General features: G+C 43.0%; 1 long non-coding RNA gene across 1 annotated transcript; it reads right to left on the bottom strand.

Annotated features, from left to right (window-relative positions):
- Nucleotides 1-373: 373 nt before the first annotated feature.
- Nucleotides 374-5,303, bottom strand: LOC122457337. The gene is made up of 2 exons (XR_006276828.1): nucleotides 4,980-5,303; nucleotides 374-1,146 (listed from the first exon to the last, which is right to left on the bottom strand). It is a non-coding gene; the product is annotated as an uncharacterized LOC122457337 (long non-coding RNA).
- Nucleotides 5,304-7,404: the final 2,101 nt, after the last annotated feature.

A 7,404-nucleotide genomic window follows, 5' to 3' on the forward strand; every position in this document is an offset into this window, starting at 1 on the left:
TAATGTTCCACCAATTTGTGACCTTGATACAGAAAATGTTCCTCCCCATGTAAACTGCACTTGTTACCTGTGAAACTGTGCCACGCAGAGGTACAAGAGGTTGCCCCATCCAGGAAAGTGATATTAGGACCTCTCTTGCTCCCACAATGAGTGCCGTTAAAGTAAGCGTTGCACTCGCTATTACCCATAGCTATTTTTCCCCTTTTTCAAGAGGCACCATTGACCAACTCATTTCCAAAATATTAGATACCGCTCTCAGAGATGCCGGTATCTGCCCAGGTAATATTTAAATTGCCTGAGGAATCCTTCCAGGATGGGGTCCAGGTCATATTCATTGCACTAAGAGGAATAGGGACCATAGGAAGACCTTTTCGGCTATCTGCTGGTATTAATGAGCACACCCAGCATGAAGTATTTTGTAGGGCTGGCATACGAGCTTTCATTTCATGGGCAAGATGTATAAATGTGTTAGATCTGTGTGATTCTATAGTCTCAACTCCCCGTACCACCAAAGAAATAAAGATAACAAATAATAAACAGATTAAAAATACATAAACCCATCTTAGAGAATGGGGCCATCCTTCTCTGAGTGGACACCACCAACTCAAGGTTTTTTTAGCTGCAGTCGGAGCTTCAGGTCGCCCAAAGGGGTGGCAGTCCATTTGTCTTGAGCACAGATGTCATCTGCTTCTGATTCACACAGTTCACGGTGGAGTGAACGTGCATAGCTCCCTCGAAGTCCGAAGCCATCTGCTTCTGGGGAAGCTTTTTCCAGGTCAGGTTCCCTAGCGGTGCAATGCAGGTTAGCTCTGTCAGTGGACAAGGGAGAGGTTACTAGCACTTCACCTTGTCCTTTCCCCTGCTGATCAAAAGGAGGAAAGAAAAAAACCCAGAAGGAGGGACAGGCCTAGCAGTATCGAATGAAGTCATCTCGAGGTGGAGGCGTCTTTTTGCAGTAAGAAGCATGGATCCAGGCAGTCAGTCCTTGGCACTTCACAGTGGTGTTGGTAATTAACAGGACTTAATAAGGGCCTTTCCAGCATGGGGCCAGAGTAGTATTTCGTTGATGGACTTTTATGTAGACCCAGACACCTGGTTTTAACAAATGGCAGGTTTGCTCAGGATCCTTGGAGCAGGACTTTTCACCTGTAAATACAGAGACCTAACACATTTCATTAATGTCTGGCAGTATTTTGCAGATCTCACAGCTGCTTGGGCACATTCAAGCCCCCCTCTTTCTTGGCTGTCAGCCACCATGATTTCAACAATTTCCATCCCACCATCAACCTCAGCCTGGACCAGTCCACACAAGAGATCCACTTCCTGGACACTACGGTGCTAATAAGCGATGGTCACATAAACACCACCCTATATCGGAAACCTACTGACCGCTATTCCTACCTACATGCCTCTAGCTTTCATCCAGATCATACCTCACGATCCATTGTCTACAGCCAAGCTCTACGATATAACTGCATTTGCTCCAACCCCTCAAACAGAGACAAACACCTACAAGGTCTCTATCATGCATTCCTACAACTACAATACCCACCTGCTGAAGTGAAGAAACAGATTGACAGCGGCAGAAGAGTACCCAGAAGTCACCTACTACAGGACAGGCCCAACAAAGAAAATAACAGAACGCCACTAGCCATCACCTTCAGCCCCCAACTAAAACCTCTCCAATGCATCATCAAGGATCAACAACCTATCCTGAAGGATGACCCATCACTCTCACAGATCTTGGGAGACAGGCCAGTCTTTGCTTACAGACAGCCCCCCAATCTGAAGCAAATACTCACCAGCAACCACACTCACCAGCAACCACACACCACACAACAGAACCACTAACCCAGGAACCTATCCTTGCAACAAAACCCGTTGCCAACTCTGTCCACATATCTATTCAGGGGATATCATAGGGCCGAATCACATCAGCCACACTATCAGAGGCTCGTTCACCTGCGCATCTACCAATGTGATATATGCCATCATGTGCCAGCAATGCCCCTCTGCCATGTACATTGGCCAAACTGGACAGTCTCTACGTAAAAGAATGAATGGACACAAATCAGACGTCAAGAATTATAACGTTCAAAAACCAGTTGGAGAACACTTCAATCTCTCTGGTCACTCGATCACAGACCTAAGAGTGGCTATCCTTCAACAAAAAAGCTTCAAAAACAGACTCCAACGAGAGACTGCTGAATTGGAATTAATTTGCAAACTGGATACAATTAACTTAGGCTTGAATAGAGACTGGGAATGGATGAGTCATTACACAAAGTAAAACTATTTCCCCATGGTATTTCTCCCTCCCACCCCACTGTTCCTCTGATATTCTTGTTAACTGCTGGAATTAGCCTACCTTGCTTGTCACCATGAAAGGTTTTCCTCCTTTCCCCCCCTGCTGCTGGTGATGGCTTATCTTAAGTGATCACTCTCCTTACAGTGTGTATGATAAACCCATTGTTTCATGTTCTCTGTGTGTGTATATATAAATCTCTCCTCTGTTTTTTCCACCAAATGCATCCGATGAAGTGAGCTGTAGCTCACGAAAGCTTATGCTCTAATAAATTTGTTAGTCTCTAAGGTGCCACAAGTACTCCTTTTCTTTTGGCTGTCAGCCAAATCCTAGCTGTGAGTAGTGTCCTTGGGCAGGCCAGCGTCTTATCTTTGGACCGACCCTGCCAACTACAGTGTTGAATTAGCTCGTCCTCCGTTCTTTTTCTTCTCCCCTTCTTTACTTCTATTAACCTGCAAAGGAAACTTTCACTTTCCACTCACACACCTTTGTTCAAAAGTGAACACATACACATTGCCCATTATATAGCACTTTAGTCGTATTGTTCAATGTATGCCACATACACCCTTCTAGTAAAATGACTATTACGGAGCTTTGGAGCAACAAGCCAGGACAAGCACACCCACTTTTGAGGAGTCCACTTGGTACAACCTCTGGTATCCAATAGCTTTCCTCCCTCCCCAGCCCTCTGGCTAGAAAGTTGAGGTAGCCGGAAGGATCCCATGTATAATATGGGGAGTGGGTTAACCTTTCATGTCCTTGCTTCCAAAGACTATTGGTGTGCGAATTTTAACAACAATTTTTTTCAATTAAAAGATCTGGCCAATGAAATTTCTTTTTCTTACTTAAGCAAATGTATTAAACTTTAGTATATCACATTTTCCTGATATTATCCAAACACTTTGCATTCCAAGTTGAATAAAACAAGTATCTGCATTTTGATTTAACCCTTCTATTTAGTTTTAAACTAAACTGTCCTACGAAAAATTAGACAGCAATTCTGGCCACAAGACAGAACACAGAACACAATTCCTATTGTGCCAGTAAATTAATGATATGTTGAATTGCTTTTCAGCTGGCATCAGTTTTCTCTGATTTTCTGAAAGACAAAAAGAACATAGATCTACCCCTTCTGGGCAGTCAGTCATTGCTTAAATTATTTCCTTTTCATACAAAAACCCTTGTTAATTGCAGGCAAAACAGAGGAATTACCCATATTTTCTTGTATTTGTTTCATAGGCAGCCCAGGTTTCAGTGACTTCTACCTTATCAGTTAGGTAATTTACATTAAAACAAATGCTTTCTGGCTTGCTTTTGGATCCACAGCTTAAAGATTCTTACTTTAAAAAGGGCACAATAAACTTTACCAGACTTTTGATTGCCTTTTACTTTTAACTCCTGCTGTAAAACACACAGCGACCTGAAAAGGAAGACACCACCTATTGTAGCCCCTTGGAGCCTAATAAGATATTAATTAAGTAGCACTGTGTAATTGCATTCCGTTGGAAAAGGGCCCATTTTCCTCAAAATGGCTGCAGAGAAACCAAGAATTCTTGTTCTATTATTTCACAAAGTTCAACTGCTTAATTCCCTACAGCAACTACAGAGTTAACTGCTCACTTTCCTTTCTTAAATCACTTGCTTATCTCCCAAAATGACACTCAATCAAGTCAGATTTTACCATTCCAAGTATTATTCCGGGATTTAAGTTTCCCATTCCTGTAATTATTTACTCCTCTTTTTTCACTATGCCCTCTAAGTTTCCAACCTGTTTTCCAATCTCTCTATCTGTTGCCTGCCTGCTTGGGCCCGATGCTGTTTTTCTTTCTGAACTGTCCCTTCCATAAGCACCAGCTTTGTCCCACTACCAATTTAACAAGGAGGGTGGGCTTCTTAACTAGCCCCCAGACCTCCTGGTTTCTTCTCTTAAATATTCTCACTCACAAGGGCTACCCAAGTCCTCCCCCTCTTGTCACCTGGACAGAATGCACGGCCAATTGGCAGTTTAACTATTTAATTTCCTCTTATGGCAGACACACTGCTGTTCTGGCATATGCTGAGCACAAATGATTAAATTTTGACAAGTCTCTGAAGGACTGGTACTTGCTTAGCCAGTGCTTCCTTTTCTGTCTGGAAGTCTTGTCTTAAGGCTTACAGTTATACCACAAAAAGGAGTACTTGTGGCACCTTAGAGACTAACAAATTTATTAGAGCATAAGCTTTCGTGAGCCACAGCTCACTTCATCGGATGCCACACAAACAAATAATCCATTTGTCCCGGTCTAAGATCAACCAAAATACCTCTTAAGGAATCCATCCTGTCTGTGGAAAAAGTTCGGCAAGCTGGCCAATCTTTAGTCGGGGACAAATGAATGGGGAAGGCTGGCCACTGAACCTGACACAGATTTCTCATTTTGGATTTAGTTAAACCAGTGGTTCCAGAGATTCCCTTCCGATCTCTGAGTATTAGAGACAACGGGGCGTCCCTCGGGCATTTACTGCCAAATTGTCCCATCCTAGGTAAAAAGGGGACTCAAACCCCCAATCCTTATTATCAAGCGATCGCTTATCTCTCCAGGGACTCGAACCCCAAAGACCTGTATCTGGATCCTACTCAAAGGGTAGGTGGATGTTGCTGGATTTCTACGGGCTTCAGCTGGTTCGCAGGACACACCTTACCGCTGACGGAGGAATCAGATCATCGGCAAGGCTCCTCGAAGCTGGAGGATGCGCGCTGCGTTGCTTTTAGAGTCTGATCCTATGCCGGAGAGTCAGACGGGTCCCTTCGTGGTCGCCAGATTTGTCGGGGACTCAAACCCCAGACGGCGCGGTTCGTTGTCTGACCGCAGAGAGACAGGCAACACCAGCAAGGTCCGAACACAAAGCTCTTTATTGAAGAGTGCACACAACAGAGAGCAGCCCGTCTCCAAAGAGAACCAGCTTGCTCCTAGGCAAAACTAATAGGTTCTTTTAGACAGGTCCCTCACGTCACAAATTATTCATGAAATAGCCCAAATCCCCACCCCACCCCTTTGCTAGGTAAAGGTCCTTTATCATGCATGCATACCTATCTCCTATTGTATGTAGCTTTTTGCACGTTGTTATGACTCCCCAACTTTCTTATCAATCCAGTTGTCAAACCAGAGACGAGGAGTTAAAACGTGCATGAAACAAAAACAGGGAGTGGAGACAGTGTGTCTCCATCTCATTCTCAGAACATCTGGTACGATAATGCAGGAATGCAAGCCTCCTCTTTTTCTCACTCTCTGTACCTTAAACAAGTATTTTGTCATCCTACTTTCAGAGACTTTCCCAGCAGCCTTTCTTGGCCTGACTTTGGTTCCATTGGCATAACTGCTTCATGTTTAACTTTTCTCACCTAACAATGACATCCCCAAGTTTTCCAGTGCAGTTTGGTTCAAATTCTTGTTAATGAACAAACTCTACCTGGCAGATGAGTTTTGAGGCTGTCTTTGCAGATTTCTTAAGACTTTTTTTCCCACAATGTAGACAAAAAACCTGCTTGGAATTGTGGTCCCCACTGAGGTGGGGAATGGTAGTTGGTGGTGCAGTATGCTGTACACATGTGTGCAGGAAAATGTTGGCCAAAGACATTGGGGCAACAACATGCTCTTAAGAAAAGTGCAATGGAACCTTCCATGTCCATGCAAGACAGACAGAGGACTTGAAAAACATTGACAAAGTAGAAAGAAAAGGAGTACTTGTGGCACCTTAGAGACTAACAAATTTATTAGAGCATAAGCTTTCGTGAGCTACAGCTCACTTCAAATGCATCCGATGAAGTGAGCTGTAGCTCACGAAAGCTTATGCTCTAATAAATTTGTTAGTCTCTAAGGTGCCACAAGTACTCCTTTTCTTTTTGCGAATACAGGCTAACACGGCTGCTACTCTGAAAATTGACAAAGTAGGACATTTTAATTAAAAAACAACACCCTGATTATTTCCAAGCATGACAAAAAAAGATCAGTAGAACGCTATAAAGCTTTGAGAGGGAAGATAAGAATCACAAGGTACAACTGAAACCTCGGATGAGTCCTTTAGCAGGACAGGAAGAAAGTCTTGACAGTCAGGATAGTTTAAGGATAAAAATAAACAAGCAGGGTTGGAGTGGGGGGTGGAAAACACCTTTTGGGCCTCCTGTGTTTATCACAAAATAGGGCACAAGCCCATTGTTTCACCTTAGGTCTCACCTTTCAGTCTCAAGATAGGATGAAGTATATAAATGAGGTGACCGGAAATGGTGTCAGCTATGATAGCAATCTCTTAGACCCAGCGGCCAACTTTCAGGAAGAAAATTAAGGTGGCTCTGCAGCATCCAAAGCAGCCTGGGAAAGGAACATCACCTTCCCTCATTCATAGCCAAGGGAAATGGATAGATTTTTTGATGTTGCTAGAAGCAGCCAATTCGCCATTAAACCACAGCTTCAAAATGTTTCTCTACAGTAAAAATAATAGACTAGATCTGCTTTGTATTATTTCCTTTTTCTCTTCCTGGTCTCTTCTTTTTCTTTTAATTCAGTCCCTTTTCTACAGGCTTGCAGAATCTGTTTCCTTCCCCACAACTGATTTGTCTGTGGTTTTTCACCCTTTTCTAATGTTTCCATTGATCCCCCCATCCTTTATCTTTCTTAACAATCATTTTGTTTTATGATTTGTCTTTCTTCTGACACATAGGCCCCAATCCTGCAAAACATTTAAGCACAGGACTTCAGTGGTATTTCTTGCATGCTTAGGTGTTTTGCTGGATCAGGATGTAGTCTCTGGATTGGCCAGTCCATTCAATTCATAATTGATAACTGGCCATAATTCACCCCTGAGGACTCTGCCACTTGGATTCCTTTGGAAACCCTGAATCCCCAGACTGGAATCCTTCTTTTCAGGAATTTCTGCATTAAGACTCAGAATCCCTGTGTTATGCAGACAAAATTACACAGGATCGTTTCAGGGGACAAGACAAGATGTCACATTTATTATAATACAATTTGATTTATGACCAATAACAATATCTAATACCTATGTATACACACACACACTCCAAATATTCTCAAAAAGAAAAGGAGTACTTGTGGCACCTTAGA

This window comes from Dermochelys coriacea, chromosome 1 (genome assembly GCF_009764565.3).
Source record: "Dermochelys coriacea isolate rDerCor1 chromosome 1, rDerCor1.pri.v4, whole genome shotgun sequence".
NCBI lineage: Eukaryota > Metazoa > Chordata > Testudines > Dermochelyidae > Dermochelys > Dermochelys coriacea.